Here is a 9,958-nt window from a genome sequence, read left to right as displayed (position 1 = left end):
TATATTTTAGATTTTAATTTTAAATTTTTTACTATTTTTTATTTTTTATTTATATAGAACTGAGTTAACCGGTTCAACTAATAACTTATCAGTTGAACCAATAATTCAATCATCTGACCAATTCAATCGTCGATTCAATTCTAATAATTATGCTTCTCTCTTTCTAACAATGCTATTGTGTTATAATATTAATGGAATGAATAAAAAACTCTTATTTGCTCTTATAATACCTAAAAAATTATGGAAACAATCTTTTTCCTTTCAAATATATATTTCATTTCTTAAAGAAAAAACCATGAAGATAAAAAAATACACAGCTTTTCTAGTAAGAATGATGGCTAGAATTCTATTCTAATTTTATTTAAAAACTTAAATCTCTCTATTCGAACTTTAAACTTAACCCTTAATTCCATCTTTGTTGACTCTACCCACACAAAAAAAAATTATTTTCATTTGAACACAATATTTAGACTTTCAATATTTTACAATATCAACTATTATTTACGTACTATTAATAAATTGAATTACTAATTTGGTGACATTAAATATTTGTGCAAAATAAAAAAAATTAAAAATTTTAATTATTATATATATATATAGTGGATTGACTCGATATCCGAAATCGAACCTATCCGCTGTCGATCAGGCTGTTCATCTACTTCGACTGATTTCATTTGAATTAATTAGAACAAGATGGGAAGTTGGGAACAATCCATTTTGTTATTTTAAATATAAAAAAAGGTGGAACTGAAAATTCAAATTTTATTATGTTAATAATTGATATATTATAAAACATTGTATTAGAAAAGAAGGGTAATGGTTCATACCGGCGAGAGGCATAGATAGTCCAAAAAGAAAGAAGTGGTCTACTTTCTGGAGGAAAAGAAGAACGGAAAAGAAAAGGAGAAGAAGAAAAAGAAAGAAAAGAAAATAAGAAGTGTTTTACGATGGCATGGTTTTAGGAAAAGACTTAAAGTAGTTAAAGAAATATTTGAACAACTCATGCTTCAATCATAAAAGTATTTAATTTATATCATGCGACTAATGATAAATTGTTAAAATAGTATATGAAAATTCATGTTAATGACAAAAATAATTTCAAAAAAACAAACAATGGATAAATAGTCGAATCATTTGAAAATATGAAAAAAATAATTAAAAGTATCATATTTTTTATAAGTAGTAAAACAAATTTTGTGTTTAGCAAAATAATTTATTTATTTTATTCGAATTTTTGTAAAAATAATTGGATAATTAATTAATTATTTAAAAGATATATACAAAAAAACTAGTCATTTAAAAAAATTCACTTACTATAAAATTATCTAAATTTTATAGAAGATTTTTTTTCTAAAGCCTTTTTTGATCATCTCTATGTTCAAGTAATTTAACCAACCAAGTTCAACCAAGTAGCTTTAACCTAATTCACCTCTACGCGCCACTACATTTAACAAACTTTTGACTTAATGCGCGCATATATATAACTGCCTTTTTTCATGCGGATTTCGTTTTCTTTTTTTAATTTTCTCAGTGTTTTCTGCATTTTTTATGCTCTCTTCCTTCTCTGCACTCTTTGTGTTCTCTTCTTTCTTTGTGTTCTCTTCGTTCTCTGCGTTCTCTTCGTTCAAGATCAATGCTATTTTATCTAATTTGAAACTTTGAACAGGTATTTCGTTTTTGAAGAAAATGAATGATTCAAGTTCAGACTATCAATTGAATCAGGACGAATTGGATTATTGTTTTGAATCGAATTAAGTGGCTAAGGTGTGGTTCGAATCTAGTTAATGTAGTTTGTTAGTAGTTTATGATTCTGTAGTTCATTAGTAGTTTATGATTCTATAGTTGAATAATTTTGTTTTTGTTTTTGTAAAAATTGTTGTTCATGGTTAATGGTTTGAATTTGAATGTAATGTAGAAGTTTTGAATCTGAATTATTATTTTGATGAATCTGTTTCGTTTCCAGTTTAGGTGCATTTGAAATTATAATTTGGTTTATTTTGGAGATGCTTTCGGTGTATTTTCAAATTCAAACTGTTAATTGAACCAGAGCGAATTGGATTATTGTTTTGAATTGAATAAAGTGACTGAGGTGTGGTTCGGATCTAGTTAATGTAGTTCGTTAGTAGTTTATGATTCTGTAGTTGTATAATTTTATTTTTGTTTGTGAAAATTGTTATTCATGGTTGATGGTTTGAATTTGAATGTAATGTAGGGAGTTAAATCTCAATTTGACCCCTGAAATTTGGCTCAATACTCAATTTAACCTTACAATTTTGTTAGTCCCAATTAGAACTTCCAAATTTGCAATAATGACTCTCGGTTGCCCATGTGATCATCTCCATCACCAAAAATGCTGATCTGGCACATTTACTTAACAAACAGGACATATCTATCACGACGTTGTATTGGTTTCGTGCCCAAACTCTTTGAAAGCGACATCGTTTAAGTATGGATGGGTGTTAAAACTCGCCTTCCAAACCGCATCACACATCAAAGACTCTTAACCATCCCACCATCATAACCACCATTGTTTTTCTCTCCATGTACAAGCTTCACTATAATTGCATTCACCATCAACAATAACAACAATAAAAAATTTGATTTTTTTCGAAAAAAGGGCCGAGGTAGATAGAGAGAGAAGAAGAAGAGGGAGCAAAATTGTTGTACCATGATGCACCGACGATTTGAGCGATATTAATGTTGTTGCAGTTGTGGCAGGCCTTTGTGTTGAAGGGGAGAGGGACCGAAACGATGCCATTTCAAGGTGACATCGTGAGTGAAGGTTTTTAAACATGAGTGGAGGAACAGAGAAATATGGATTCGAATGCCACTCCTGCAAAACCCACGACCTCGACCAAGTTGGAAAAAAAGAGAGGTGCAAGGCACTGCGAGATCCGAAGGCCACTCCTGCCTCCACCTTTTGTTGTTGTTGTTATCACGAACCACCACAAATTACATGTGTTTAGAGTGTGGTGGGTTTGGAGTTGTTGGTGGTATATAGTTTAGAGAAGACGGGAGAGTCGGAGGTTTGAATAGAAATGCGGTAGGGGTGGTGAATGTGGTTGATATGGTAAGACAGACGGGAATGATTGGTTCCATGTGAATGTGACCTAGTGGAACTTTGATTGCTACTCCCAATCATCTCTGAAAAGACGACAATAGATGATCAATTTTAATTATAGGGCCAGATTGAGTCATCTAATACCTTCTATACATCATATAATCATTACCAAGCACACTAAGCACTAAACAGGCCACATGGAAAACAATGTGTCAAGTAAATGTGCCAAATCAGTATTTTGATGATAGAGATAATCGCAGGGACAACCGGGAGTCACTATTGCAAATTTGGGAGTTCTAATTGAGGCTAACAAAATTGTAAGAATTAAATTGAGTATCGAGCCAAATTTCAGGGGCCAAATTGATATTTAACTTGTAATGTAGGAGTTTTGAATTTGAATTATTGTTTTGATGAATCTATTTCGTTCCCAGTTTCGGTACATTTATAATTATAAATTGGTTTATTTTGGAAATACTTTTGGTGTGTTTCTAGTTTTTTGTGTGATGTTGATGAACAACTTGTGCCAAAGGTTGGGATGTTTTTTAACACGCTTGAAGAAGTTGGAAAATTCTACAAAGATTATTCTAAATTTGTTGATTTTTCTACGAAAATTTAGAACACAAAGAAAAAAATGAAATTAAGAACCAATTGATTATATATAGCAGAAAGGGAAAATAGAAATCGAACATATCTCCAACTCAAAAGACAAATCCCTCAGCTGGATTAAATTGTCTTGCAAGAATTTATATACATGCATTGAAGGACGTTGCTAATATATAATTTACTTTTTGCTATTGAACCTTTTAGATGGTGGATCAGTGGTGCAGTCAAATTCCAGCTATTATCATGGACATATTAGGGTTAAGTATTTTTTTCGTCTTTAAAGTTTGGGGTCAAAATCAAACTCATCCCCGACCTTTTTTGTTATTAATATCATCTCTAACATTACAAAACATTATAAAATCATCATTTTATTATTTTTTTTTGCTAAAATACCCTTAACCTCAAATTCTTCTTCATCTTTAGAAACCCTTCACAATTTTACCAAAGCCTTCCTCCATTTCCCTTTCCACAACAACCACAGCTCACTCTCCCACCACGCCACTAACCTCCGCCCCTTAGCCTCCATCGCCGTGCCGAAGAATATTGAGGAGCTCAACATCAAGATATCTGCTCTGTTATCATCACTGAAGACTGTGACTTCTGATGATACGGTTTCAATAACATCTTGAAGAAAGCCAAAACTCATATCCAAACTTCCTCTCTCTCTCTCTCTCTCTCACCTTCTGTGTTTTAATTCTCTATGTTCTGCTTCTTCGAAGGCACACGTATTAGGCATCAAATTTAGTTGTTTCTAGAAGGTCTTCGGCAAGAGTAAAGTCATCAATTTTAGTGCTCCATGCGTGAGGGAAAGTGGGTGTTGGGTATTCTGGGGTTTGTTTTGAGAGAAAATGCTCTATCGGCTTCTAGTGGCTTCTGTGTTTTGTCATTGCAGAGAAAAATATTGTGTTTTGGGTTTGTCTTGGTACAAGATACAGAGAAAAATATTGTGTTTTGTGGTTTTTTGTTGTTGTAGTAGCTTTGTGTTTTGTTATTTCTTGAATTTCAGCCAAATTTCTATTCCATTTTTTCTTCCTTTTACTTGTTCTCTGGATTTCAATTTGTTCTTCATTCTTTCTTCTGTATCATTTTCCTTGGATTTAATTTTTCTTTGTCTTTGTTGTTGTTGTTGCTTTTGGGCAAAGTTAAGGTTAGACTTGTAATGGTTTTATTGCAGTAAGAGAATAAAGGGCCAAGGCAGTAGAGGTGTGATGGTTAGACTTGTGATTGTTACTATTGTTGGATTTTTTATTTATTTTGTAATTGTTGCTATTGCTAGATTGTTGATCTGGTTAGGGGTTAGTGATGAGGGAGAGCAGGAGACTAGGAGAAAGAGAGAGATAAAGAGGCTCAGTGATAATAAAGAAGGGGGGTTGGGGATTAGTGGTGACTGGTGAGGGAAAGTTTTTTTAAGGGCAAAATAGTCTAAAAAATATTGTTTATGGACAAAAGGATGATTTTATAACATTTTGTAACATTGAGAATGATTTTAATAAGAAAAAAAGGTCGAGGACGATTTTGATTTTGACCCAAGACCTTAGAAATGAAAAAAAAAATACTTAACCTGACATATTATGATTTTTCAGTTCAGAGATTCAAGAGAATAAGATATATTTCTCGGTGTTTATGTGAAGGCATTTTGGTGTTTTGCAACACAGTTTTGGTATAATCTATGTATTATTTTTTTATGAAAATGAGGTTTATTTTTTATATTTTCTTGCTTTATTTCGTTTTACCATGTTACTATTTGTTTTGAAATTAATTTCTTCAATTTTTTGAGGGATTTATTTGTTTTAAATATATAGTACACAAACAATTCAATAGTTAAGCAGTGTAAAAATTCAACCTACATAATTTCTATATTTCCTAACAAAAATTTATAAAAAAATTATAAACATTCTCGGTATTTATTTAAATAGTTTTCGGTGTATTACAAAAATTATTCTTCTTTTTCACCATTTTTGTGAACCTGGATTCATTTAGATTAACAAGATTTTAATACATTACAGACATGTTCATAAAAGTTTAAACAAAGAGATTTTATGAAAAGTTTGGATTGAATATTTACAAAGATACAAAGTATGTGTTTGTTTTAACTATACATTGCATACACAATTCAGTAGACTAATAGTATAGAAATTCTTAACAATTTACAACATTCAAACTATCTACTATCAATATCTTCTGATAAAAATTTATAGTAAGGATTTAATAATGCAGCAGATGGCTTGGAGAGCTTGATAGCTACAGATTCTTGAATGATTTTATCTCTCAGTTGATTTATTTTGTCAAAGAGAATGAGTGAAGCATATTCAACTATAAAATGACCAACTAGTTCTTATAGTTTAAAGAAATTTATTTATTAAACTCTGTTAATTTAGTAATAGAGAGTTATCTATTTTTAACAATACCTGTTTTCAATTTTTCCATGCATATTTTTTCTTTTTGATATTCATCACATATATTGCACAATCCCAACTAAAACAAAAATGAAATAAAACATTAAACTAGGACAGTAACAGAAAACACAGTAAATTAGGATAATAGATAACAACAACATCACGTGTACCTCAATTCATATAAAGTACACCGAAATACAAACCAAATACACTAGTATTATTTTTTGATTGCATCACATTATGTCAGTTCAAAAAGATATGCAACTCAATCAAACATGCACAAAATGACACTAGAAGCACTATAATAAAATTTTATAGGCTAGTTACAACAAATCCATAAAAGAAATTCCTCAAAAATGGACAAAAACACGTGCAAATCACTCAAACATGCATAAAACAACATCAGAAATACTACAACAACATTCTGTTGTCTCGTTACAACAAAAAGAGGACAACAACACTAAGTGCACCTCAATTTAGACAAAATACACTGAAATATAAATCAAATACGCCGCTATTATTTCTTGATTGCACTAGACAATGTCAATTAAAAAAGACATGCAACTTAATCAAATATGCACAAAATGACACCAGAAGCACTACAACAAATTTCTATGGGCTAGTTACAATAAATTCATGAACAAAATTCCTCAAGAAATGAAAAAAATACATACTAATCACTCAAACACGCACAAAATAACATCAGAAACACTACACCAACATTATGTTGCCTAGTTACAATAAAAAGAGGACAACAACACCAGTGCACCTCAATTCAGACAAAATACACCGAAAGTTGTTAATGATTACTACACACGAACTTAGTTCAAAACATGCAAATACTCAAACATGTACCAAAACACATTCAAATCCCTTAAACACATGCAGATATAGGTTAACTATACGAGAAACATTATGTAATATTTTTACACTGATCTAACAATGTTATCACCAAATGAACAGTATAATGAGAATAATGATATGTACTTTAACGCAAGAACACAAAATGAATGTACTAAATAAACAGAAATATGACTATCTAATAGTGTTTCACAATAAAAAATACGAAAGAGAAAAGTAAAAAAACTGGACAATTAATGAACAGTACCTTCAATAATCTTTCGTTTTCTGTTTCTTTTTCTTTTTTTTGAAGATTTGGAACTTAGTTTTAAGATATTTTTTTGTGAAGATTTTGAACGTCACTTGAAATTTGATTGTTTCAGTTTTGATCGAGAGAGAAGAAGCGTTTTTATATTAACGCTCGCGCTAGTGAACAGTTGCGGGAGCACGTGTTTACATGCTCTCTAATCTGAAATTGGTTTTATTAGGTTTGAGCCAACTTAATTGACCTTGATTACCAAAAAAAATTTGTATGTATAGCATAATGTTTTTGATAATATATATGTATATATCTACTTGTTTTTGTTACATTTTTTTTTATTTTTTGATAAAGACTTATTTATTCCTTTAGAGTTATGGTTGCACTCTTGCTAGTGATATTAACTTTACACTACAAGCGATGGGAAGGATAGCAACGGCAAATTGGCTGTTGTGTCTCCAACAGCAGCAATTCAAGGAGAATAGATGTGATCCCTTCCCAAGTCATCAAATTGACGCCAAATCGCACTGAATTAGTGTCGAATCCGCGAAGTCCGCCGCTAACCCCAATCCATCTAGTTTTTTAACCCAAATCCAATTCAAATTACCCAAAATTAAGAAACTGAAGAACCCGCCAAAGGAGAGTGCAGAGCGCGTGAAACTCTTCCCTGCTCCATCGTGCCGTACTGTGTCACCGTGGAGTCGCGTGGCTGCCGATCTGCCCATCTCTCACTGTCGTCGACCATTCCCAAAATCAGATTTGTAGTTTAGATTCTTCCTCGCACAAACGCAAATGGGGCAGGGGCATGAAACACACCTCCACGCGCGAATCCTTACCGTTGTTCCCCTCCGCTCACCAGTACTAGCTACATCGTGCTTTCCGTTGTTCCCACCGATCAGCTTCTTTGTTTAGATTACTGGTATCTACAAAACCCCTCTTTGTTAGTAATGTTCTAACTTGTTCTTCATTTGTTATCTCTTTCTACCATATGCTTTTTTTTCGTTTTAATTTTTTAAATTAACTAGTATCTGAATAGGATAGATCACAGTTTTTAGAAATCTATTTCAAAGATTAAAGCTGAACACTTGTAAAAGAGCATACAAACTAAACCATCAAAACTAAAATCCAGTTGTTAAAAATATGAGAAATTATATAAATAAATAAATATAGAAGAATTTTCTTCGATATGGTTTGGTCTACACAACTTTCTATTGCCTGATTTAAGTTTTAACAGTTCTCTATGCTTCCATAGAAAGTGGAAGAAAATTCATTGAATCTAATAAGGAAAGTATAAATTAAGGATCATATTCTTGGTCACAAAACCCTGTTTACTTTCTTTTATTTTATTATCCTCTAGATTGCATTGAAAAGAAAGAGTTACAAATAGTGAAAAAGTTAAAGCATGAAACAAACATGATAAAAGGAGAAATTAAATAGTATAAAACTCTCCAGTCCCTCAACAATACTTATTAGAGTCAGAGAAACCCCATAGTTAAAGCCACCAGCTTTGCACCAAATTCACATCCCATCCTACTTAAGTGAAGTATGATAAAGACACCTCTTTAAAAATCCAGATGTTCTTCTGCATAGTTTGAAATTTTGCATTTTGTATAATTAGACTTATATTACATAATGTATATTTGGTGCATTGATTTTCTTCGAATTAGAAGTAGATAACAAAGACATATATAGATATTGTATTGCATTCATTAATATTATGTACATCAAAATTGTGATCTGATAGAGTAGAAAATCATATATAGATATTGTGTATATATATCTTTTTTCGTTTATACATACATACATACACCCATAGTGATGAGAATTTGAACTCCAACATCTTTCTTTCTTGTTTTCATTCTTCGTTACTTAAAAAATTTGATTCCTAATTCAATTTGGTTTAGTTTTTTATTTGATTTCAAATTTTAGTTTGATTCATATTATACTTTTTCTTCTTGGTTTGATTTCAATTTACTCTTCTATTTAGGTTTTGTTCTTGCCAAGAACATAGGACAAAAAGAAAGTGAAGAAAAATTCTGACTTGCAAGACCCACCAGTACCTCTGTGAAGTATTGCCACCACAACGTCAGGCATGTTCTTCTTCTGATAAACACAATACACATAATTATTTTGGATGAGCTTTGAAAATAAATAAGTAAAATTATGTATTTATTTATTTGTTATTATAAATTAAGAAGGAAGGCAGTAGAAGATGAAATAGCAGCAGAAAATTGAGAAGGAAGGCAGTGGAGAATGCAGTAGCAGCAAAAAAATTGAAAAGGAAGACAACGGAAGATGATGTAACAGCAGAGAAAACAAAGAGACAGGTGATGGAGAATGTGCTAAGTTATCTAATTCAACAGTAAGGTGGGGAGCTGCCTCCATACATCGCTGCATAGATGAATTTTTTAGATGGATATGGCGGGAAATAGAAATTAGGATATATGTGATATTTTATTTTTCAGTATATATTTTTTTTAAGTTGACTATGCAGCATTTTTTATTTGCCAAATACTTTACTTTTTTGTTGACTATTGAAATACTTTATTGATATTAAAATAAATATGTTAGTTTGTTTTGCAGTAAAATATTCATCAGTTCTCGATATCAATTTAGACTTTTAGAGAAGATCGATAAGATTTTTAAAATAAAAAAATATTTCCAAGAAACATCCTAGATTAATAAAAGAAAACAAACTAAAATATTATCTAAAAATCCTAGGATCTACAAATAGCGGCGGTTTAAAACCGCCGCAAATAAATTTCATAGAAAAAACACTGTAACAAATTGCGGCGGTTA

Source organism: Arachis duranensis, chromosome 5 (genome assembly GCF_000817695.3).
Source record: "Arachis duranensis cultivar V14167 chromosome 5, aradu.V14167.gnm2.J7QH, whole genome shotgun sequence".
Lineage (NCBI taxonomy): Eukaryota > Viridiplantae > Streptophyta > Magnoliopsida > Fabales > Fabaceae > Arachis > Arachis duranensis.
This window is presented reverse-complemented; position numbering follows the sequence as displayed.